Genomic DNA, 9,719 nt, shown 5'->3' on the forward strand with positions numbered 1-9,719 from the left:
GCAATTCCCACACTGTGTCACTAGTGTTGCCCCCCGCAGGGCCATGGGTCAGTGAGGAGCATCATGTCTCATAGTGGGGCTGGCCATGTGGCCCTCTCTGTGGACTGGCTGCTCTATTTGGGGTCATCATCCTCAAGGCCTGGTGGGCCATAACCTTGCCTTTTTATAAAAGACATTACACAGAAATTTCAAAGTAAATAAGTTCAGGGTTAAATAATATAATTTAAACAAGAAACACAACTTAAAAAGTTTTTAACAACTACAGTATGGCCCATTTCTTGAGATCAATGAGGATCTGGATCTGTGGACACGAATGTGGAGAGGAGGGATGGAGAGAGAGTCATTGTTTGGAAGGGGAATCCCCTTCCCTGAAATTAACCGGTAGCTGCTTTTCAGGAGTTTTTTTTCTCATCTTTGCCTTTTTCACTAGGACCTAGCTGGCTTTCTCTTAAAAACCTGTCTAATGTGGTCTGCTGTTGGCATTTCCTTAACTGTTTTCTAAATGGGCTTACTAAATTATCATCTACAATATCAATAACATGGTAAACCAATTCCTTATCATGATGATTCTTTTCAACAAACTCTTTCTTAGGACCCATGTTTTTCTAAAACAGTACAAAAAGCCACAAAAACTTAGAAAATTTTAGCAAAACACTTGGAACAAGGCCGCAAAAGGCTTAAACAATGAGTACTAACAACGCCAACTAACGCCAAGTGAGGGAAACATGAACTGCTTTTGTTTACAAAAATCACGTCCATCAGGTAGGATTCTGATGTTTTGATCAAGCACCGATGCAAAATTTTCTCAACATTTCGTGTCGAAATCCAATTATGTTGAGTACTTATATGGTTGAGTACCAGGGTTCTACTGTATAGATAGACATGAACAAAAATTAAATAGTTCCAGGTCTGTCTATTGACCTTTTTGAATGTTTTGCAATGGAGTCTGATGAGGTGCTAAGCTCTGGCCCCTAAGTCTAGTTTGAGGATCCCTCGGGGACTTCATTGCTCTGCTCCCCTTGCTGCTCTGTTGCAATCCCTTCGTGTTTTACCCTGTTTGGGGCGTGGGCTGGGGGTGGAGGGATGGGGTTAGACCGGGCACAATTCCAACACTGTGTCTCCAGTGTTCTCTCCAGTAGCACTGTGGGTCAATGAGGGGATGCCTGTTTCCTGGTGGGCCCGGCCCTACGATCCACTCTGTTCATTGGCTGCTCTGAGTAGGAATATAGTCCTCAGGGCTTGGTGGGCCAGATTGGAGTCCACACTCTCTCTCTCTCCTTCCCTTGTAGTTTGCAGCCATGTGTTCTGAGCAGACCCGCCCCTCTCCTCAAGCTGTATCTTCAGTGTTGTCTTCTGTAGTGCATTCTTCTGTGGAGGGGTCAAAGTAGGTGAGATTGGGGCTGGCCCCGCAAACCTCTGTTGGTTTGCTGCTTCATGCAGGCATGTTGCCTTCAAGTCTTGGCGCACCAGGTTGAGGTCTGGTCCCTCTCTCCCTTTCCTGTGGAGATATAAAAAAATGCTTTCCCTAAGGGTGGGTTAGTGCCCTGTTCCCCTCCCTACCCATGTCTTTTTTTCTTATTTAATTTGCTAAATCATCATTTTCATTTTTTAGGGTTTAGAAACTTTATACTTATGGAGGCCACTGCTCCTGAGAAGAAAGTGTGACCCAGACCTTCCTAAAGAGAATGGAAGTAACTCCAGACAAATGGTGTTTATGCATAAATGCTCAAGTTGGACAAATACATTGCAACTGAATTTCAGTTACAGTCTTGATAAATGGATGAGGGCCCCTGCCTTTGAACTACCGATACTTAGAAGCACCTGAGAATACGGTCATTTGTCAACATTATTGCTTGCTTTGGTTTTTGAAACACAAGCAATGTGCTTATGCACTGACATTAGTGCATACAAAATGTGCAATCTATCATCATCATCAACAACTATTTATGGAGCACTGCTCTATGTAAGCTAGTCCTGGAGGTTGCGATGGGAATTTATATAGACTCATCTTGCTGTGTTTTGCCTTTTTGGCTCTATGTAATGTTTGTAAGCACTGTGAATGTTGGAGGTGGTGTGGAGAGGGAGACTCTGTCCATCAGAAATATGATGTTATAAAATTAAAAATATCTTTTTGCTCTTTGTTCTAAATTATATTGTATTCAAGATACTTTTCAGTCACACTCATTCTGCAAACAAAACGGGGATCTTTAATATGACTTAAAGGTGTGATCAATGTAGCATTAGGAGGTTCATTCACATTGTTTTACATTAGAGAAAAAGGGCAAGAACTATAAGTGGTGTTTCCACTTGACAATATTGCCAACTAGAGGATGCTATTTTGATTATATTTAGAAAGGAAGAGGCTTATTTGCTTTCCTATGGGCAGTTAAATCGTAGACATTTCCTGAATCGGAATTCAGTTAATTTTGCCACCACTTAGATATTGCAACACTATTTATTAAATAAATATTATTTCAACCTGATAAAATTCCTATACCAATAAATGACAAAAATATTTTAATTTCATTTTTACAAAGGAGAAATCTATAATAGTATTTGTTAAAAATAGGCTGTAATTTATCTATCGCTGAGCACAACTGGTGTTGGTCAAAAAAGACATAATTGAGTTACTAGGCAACTGATGCTTTAAAAAACAAAGTCAGATGCAGCTTTTCAGCTTTGGGCTGGGAGAAGCACAAATTTCGTCGGTTGTACTGAACTTGAGTTCATCCAACAATAGCTTCTTCTGCCATACCGTGCAAATCCAACCCCAAGAAGATCAAATTCACATACCTGAGGTACACAGGTGTAGAAGTTGATGCCACATTTGCTCTGGGCCCTGTGATTGACCTCCTGGGTCCATCTCAAAAATAAATAAATATATAAATAAATAAATAAATAAATAAGAAAAAGAAAGTTGGTGATGACATTGCCAAGGCAACTGGAGTCTGGAAGGGACGAAAGATTACAGTGGAACTGCCCTTTCAGAACAGACAGGTCCAGATCGAGATGGGTGTCTTCTGCAATTGCCCTGATCTTCAAGGCTCTCAAGGAACCACCCAGAGACAGAAAGAAGCAGAAAAATACGAAGCTCAGTGGAAATGTCACTTTTGAGGAGAGTGTTAGCATTGCCTCTCAAATGTGACACCAATCTTTAGTCAGCCAGAAGAACTCCAGACATGCTGCGGACAGGACAGTCCAGTTCTGTAGGCTGCGACGTGGACGGCTATCACTCTCAAGATTATCATAGATGACATCCCGAGTGATGCTGTGTGGACGAAGCCCTGGTGGTACAGTGGTTGTGCATTGGGCTGCCACCCCAAAGAGGGATGCTGCAGGATGCTCAGCTAGTTACAAACTATAAAAAAAAATGTCAATGAAAACAACAGTTGATCACAAGAAAATAATATCATAAACAACTGACTTCCTTCATTATGCTCTAGTTGAGCTAAATGACTGTCAGCTCACATCTAATATATAAAGAAGGGAAGGTAGATTGCAAATGCCAAAGTATTTCTTTATTTCAATATAATCATATCCTTTGTGGTCTTGAAGAAAGGAAACATAGCACAAATTCACAAAAACACAACATCTGGGGTTCCAAGCTACAGTCCCTATGTTAGGTAAGGTCAGCAGGGATAACACCGAAGACAATCATTTGTTAGCTCTGGGAGACATTTTTCAGGTAAGAAGAATACAGCAGAGCAAAATCAGTGATAGCTAAATCTGCATTGCCAAATAAGTCACAATAATCAGCAATATTTATGCACTTCCTCTATGTGCCTGTAACTATTTTAAATGTGTTCCATGGATGCTCTCATGAAATGGATGCACCAAATGGAATAGGAACTATTCTGATTCCCAAAATGCAGATGGAAGGATCCTCAGGTTCAACCGCTAGTACCTGGAGGGTCCAGAAAGTAAGGCTAAGAAGTTGTAACTCCAGAGACCATGCTGTTTTGCAGCCACTAGGCGCTCTGATGCATAGTGGGTTGGCTGTTGGGCTGCTAACCACATGCTTCTCCTGAGAAGAAAGATGATGCGTTCAACTCCTGTAAAGATGTACAGCCTGGGGAAAACACAGGGCAGTTCCACTCGGTCCACAGGGTCTCTATGAGTCAGAACGGACTCGATGGCAGTGAGAGATACTCTACTGTTTTATCAACAAACTAGTGCCTTCAAGCTTTAGGACAACACACATGAACACATGCTGAGGAGGCAAGGACCAGCATGACACGAGAAAAAGTTTACATAAGCAAATGCCTTGCAAGCATTTCCATTTCCATAGAGTTTATTATAAAACACTTCAAAGATACAAATGAATTATACAGTGAATATTCAGATATGTACCACCTACATTCTACGAATCAAATTTTACTGTATTTGTGCCATCATATTTCTAGCTATCTAGGTCAGTGGTTCTCAACTTGTAGGTCGTGACCCCTTTGGGAGTCGAACGACCCTTTCACAGGGGTCACCCAATACATAACAGTACCAAAATGACAGTTATGAAGTAGCAACGAAAATAATTTTATGGTTGGGGGGGGGTCACCACAACACGAGTAACTGCATTAAAAAGTGTTGCGGCATTAGGAAGGCTGAGAACCGCTGATCTAGATGAATCTATCTCAGTTATAATTCATTTTTAAGTTGTTTCAAGGATTCAATTTTAAGTTGCTGTAATCTGGAAGAAAAAAATGGAAGGTTTGTTTTTAGAGAAGATGTGAGCAAGTTGCTTTGTTTTTAAAAAATACCATACTGCCTATTGGTCACCTGTTCTTAACTGTTTATTCAAGACCAGTTAGTTAACTTCTAAATATTTCACTTTCAAATACGTGGCTGTGAAGATTTAGTGAGGAAAAAAGATATAAAACACATGGTGCTGGACCTTGTACAAAGTATGTACATTTTCCACAACCCAAACTCAAAACCCAAACTCACTGCCATAGAGTCAATGCCAACTCAGAGCAACTCTATAGGGCAGGGTAGAACTGCTTCTGTGAGTTTCTGAGATGGTAACTCTACCATAGGGAGCTCTCCCGAGGAGCTGCTGATGGTTTCAAACTGCCGACCTTGAGTATTGCTGCCCAATATGTAACCACTATGCCACATTTTCGACAAAGTCTAGTCCAACAAATGCAAAGGCAACTCAGGTCATTGGCTTACACTGTGTTGAGTCAGTTTCTGTACTGAAAGATTTAGAGTAAGACAGGAATAAAGCCATCCTCCAAACATTGAGAAAAGTGTATTTGCCCCAAATTTTCTATCTGTATATTTAGAAAATATAAAAAGGTACAGTATTAACCTCATGAAGTGAAATAAAGATGAAACTGGAGATCAGAAGCTATTTAAAATAAAGAGACATAGAAAGGCACCAAAGAATGCAGAAATATTCACAGATAAGATGTCTTACCTTTATGAAAACAAAAACATGTTTTAAGGAGCCGAGTTAATATAGTCCAAGTACATTGATTTTTGGAGGTCTAACTAGAGTATTCAGAATAGGCAATTATCTCTTAAACTGTCTCTAAATTGTGCTTTTGAAAATAGTACTTTTCTCAAGTCCATAAGGACATCAACAGAAAGTCGTCTATATCCCTAACATGCAAATATACATTTACGGAAAGTACTTCTGTTCTCAAGTAAGTAGGCAATAAGCACAGCTTTCTTTTGTGAAATTGAGGTGTTTAGCACATTTCTCATGCAAAAGCTTACCACATCCTCACACAGAAACATGTCACAAGTATGATTATAGTCAACAGTTTCTTTACAGATAAATTTGGATTTCCATTCATGTAGGTGTTACTTAGCTAAGATACTGCAGCACAAGATAGAAAGAAGAGACAAAGAAGAGGGGATTTGGATGGAATAACTTGAGAAAGCAAGTGAATAAATCACACACTTGAAAATAAAACAGGGGATAAAAAACATCTGGGTTGGTGTTAGAAGGAAGAAAAGACAAGGAAAAAAATATTGTAAGAAGGTGGGGGCTCTTGACTGCTGATCATACTCTTTAACACCTGCATGATGGAATTGTTCACCAATTTCATTTCAATGATTAGGAATGCTTGTCTAGTGCCTTGGTTTCAGTACTGATATGACAGTGTTGTCACAATATCATTTTGTAACTGTTTTTGGTAAAAGAGCCAAAATATGTTCCTTAGGCCATTTCTGGTTTGGGATATATTAAGACCCAGTGCACAAACATAGGACACTGGAAATCAGGAGGTATCATATTAACATACCTGGACTACACACACACACACACACACACACACACACACACTCATACACACACATATATCACATGTACATGCATATACACATATATTTTTTTAGTACAGTCATGGATAATTTATTTCTATCCTTTTTGACCTTTACAGAATGAGTGGAGAAAGAGACACAAATTATGTGAAAGAATCATAACTGTGTACACAGTATTAGTTGAATGACTCTTCTCATAAATAAAATTCCAGAGTCAGAATTGAATGCCCTTTGAAATGGAATATAATTAAGCTGTGTCTAATACCTTTAATCATGTATCTAAATCAATCCTAAACATAAGAAGCCCAGGATCTATTCCCACATCTGCATATCTTTCATTAAGATGTACAAAGCATACATCTGTCCCAATAAATACTCTAAGGTACCAATCCAGATAAACAGCACAAATGCATTCAGAAACCTGGCAGGGTCCCAGATCCAAGCAGTTTTATGTTTTGAAAAACATAAAAAAGCTTCCACACTTACATACATTAAAAAGATAGTCTTTATATATAATTATCTGTAAGGCAATAGGAGTGGAAGAGGAGGGATATTGTCCCCAAATATTGATGTTGCATGTTTTGATCAGTGACACTTTGTTATTAGTATCGATCTTATCAAAGAATAAATCTGATTTAAAACATAATAAAAACCTACATGTAGGACACTGAGAAAATGTAATCTCTTCCTCGGTTGAAATTCAGCTTCTGTTATGTACTTCTTTTCAGATAGAGCAAGTAAATTCACAGTACTGCAACGACTCTATGGAGAATACCTTCTTGTATAAATTTAAATTTGGAGAGTGTTTCCAGAAATTTCCCAGATGGCTTCAATAGCAATGAAAGTTTCTCTAACTACATTTAAAGAGACAGTGACAGTGACAGAGACATGCAGAGAGAGAGAACAGGTTACTATTAGCACTCAATCTACTAGGCCAAACATAGTAACCATAATAATGATGGATTATTCTTGCACCCTAAAATACAATCTACACTTTACCAAATCATCCATCTGAACTGAGTTTGATGCACCCAAAGGCCTAAGAACCAGAGACTTTTTCAACCCTCAGAAACATGGTCTGATGAGTTTCAGGCAGTTAATAATAAGAGTGTAGGTTGGCAAGTTGCATGTCAGAGGCATTTGCCAGTAGGCAGTAGGCACACAGATAAGCAAGCAGGCAGCCTGCCCATGTAATCAGCAATGTCCACTGGAGGGCAGCCAGTGGATGTTCTGGCAGAAACATGGTGTTAGGAAAATCTGTTTGACTGGCAATCAATAGAATTGCTAAAAGGCAATGCCTGACCGGATGGAGGCTTGGCAGAAAGTAGTTTACTGAGGCAGTTAAAGGGACCAGAGTCCTAAAAAAATGCTAAAAATGGGGAATCTGGAAGGATTTAGCGAATTAACTAGAGTAAGAAGGAGACGACTTTGCCATGAATCCGGTCAAGATTCCCGTTACCAGAAAAAAAACGGTGTAGCTGCAGAGCAGAATCAGGATCAAAGGTGATTTGAAGCTGATCAACAGAGCTCTCAACTAAAAGAAGAAAAAAAAAAAACCCTCCATTGGAAAGGATATTACTGTTGAGGGTGATACTAGTTTGAGCCTGAATTTTAAATTTGTAACATCAAATAAGTGACTTTGATAAGTGAAAGAGCAAGGAGTGAGGCAATTTATTACCATTATCTGCAAAATTGAGGTGAAGTAACTTTAATGGAAGCCAATGTATATTCAAATCAATTTTGTCATTTGGTATGTTGAACACAATAGTTTTTTTCCCATTGAATTCCCCCCTGAAGATTTCACTGCTGCATTTTTAAAAAATCCATTACCCAGCACCAAGGAGCCTATATCTGTCAGGATTCTTTTTTTTTTTTTTTAAGGTCATGGAAACGGATTCCAAGGAACTTAAGCTAAATCTACATTTACTGGAAGAATATCTCTAGCTCCCAGTGTGCATGTTGATGTTAGGTACCATCCAATTGGTTCCGACCCATGGCACCCTTCGGCACAGCATCAGTAGAAAGGCATAAAAACTAAGGTCAAGAGATGAGTAGAAAACTAAAGGGGTCTAGGTAAAGCCAACTAAATTCATACTACAGCAACTTCCAAGATCCAGGTGTTGGCATCAATGTGCTGGAATTCCATGCTGTCAGCATGTCATCCCCACTAAACCCAAACAAACCCCAACCCTCTGTGATTGAGTAGATTCAGACGCATACTAGGGCAGTGTAGAACTGCTCCCTTTGGGGTTGCAATACGCTAAATCTGTACAGGAACAGACTGCCTCACCTTTATCTCCCAGAGTAGCTGGTGGGGTGGAACCAACAACCTTGCTATTCACAGCTCAATGCATATTCCACCAGGGCTCCTCCGTGACTAAATTCGCAAATACTAATCAGCAGCCTCACGAAACCAATGGTCTGCTCTTGACCATTAGACAACCGTTCTAGCATTGCAGATAAATGGGCTCACCAAAACCAAAAAGAGTAGGCATTCTTTTTCCAGCATCACGTTTGAGATGTTTTCCTATTGTTGCCTGGATCAGTAATTAGTTTTCTTATATAGATACACCAAAATTTGTGATTATCTATTCACCTATTGATTGGTTTTGAGTTGTTTCTAGTTTTTTTTTCCCTAAGACAGATAAAGCTGCTATAAACACAATATTCAAATCACCGTGTGGACATATGTCTTGGTTTTTCTTGGGTAAATAACATGAAGTGCAATTACAGAAGATCAAATGGTATGACTATTTTTGACTTTGTAAGAAATAGCCAAGATATTTTCCGAAGTGCTTGTACCCTTTGCATTTTCACCAACAGTGTGTGTACAACTGTTTCACTTTCTCCACATAATTAAACCAAGTATTATCTGTTGTTTCAATTAGCCGTTCTAGAAGGTATACAAGGATTCCTGGTGGTGTAGTGAGTTACACAGTAGGCTGCTAACTGCAAGGTCAGCAATTTGAAACCACCAGTTGCTCCACGAGAGAAAGATGAGGATTTCAACTCCCCTAAAGAGTTACAGTCTAGGAAACCTACAAGGCCAGTTCTACCCTGCCCTATAGGGTCGCTTTGAGTTGGAATCTACTAGATAGCAGTGAGTGAGGAGAGGCATAGTAATATTGTATTGTGGTTATTGTATCACACGCAACATTCTTTAATTATTCAGCTATTGAGTTTGATAATTGATTGCAATGGCCACACAGAACTCACAGACAATATTCATGATTAAGCGGTTTATTAGGAAGTTAACAGATTACAATACAGGTGAGAAATGCTCATGATAGAGTTGTTCAGTTCATACATGTTATAAAAAAAAACCCACTCAAGGCTGCTAATAAATGTGTAAAGGGCATGCCACTCAACTGTAAGCCTCAATCCAAAGGCGCTCAGCTTCATTTTCACGTGTCAGCAAAACTAGCTCCTCCAACTACCTCCTGGATCAAGATCTT

The sequence above is a fragment of the Echinops telfairi genome, unplaced genomic scaffold (genome assembly GCF_000313985.2).
Source record: "Echinops telfairi isolate 266 unplaced genomic scaffold, ASM31398v2 ScPeMD7_50;HRSCAF=174, whole genome shotgun sequence".
In the NCBI taxonomy this organism is placed as follows: Eukaryota; Metazoa; Chordata; class Mammalia; order Afrosoricida; family Tenrecidae; genus Echinops; species Echinops telfairi.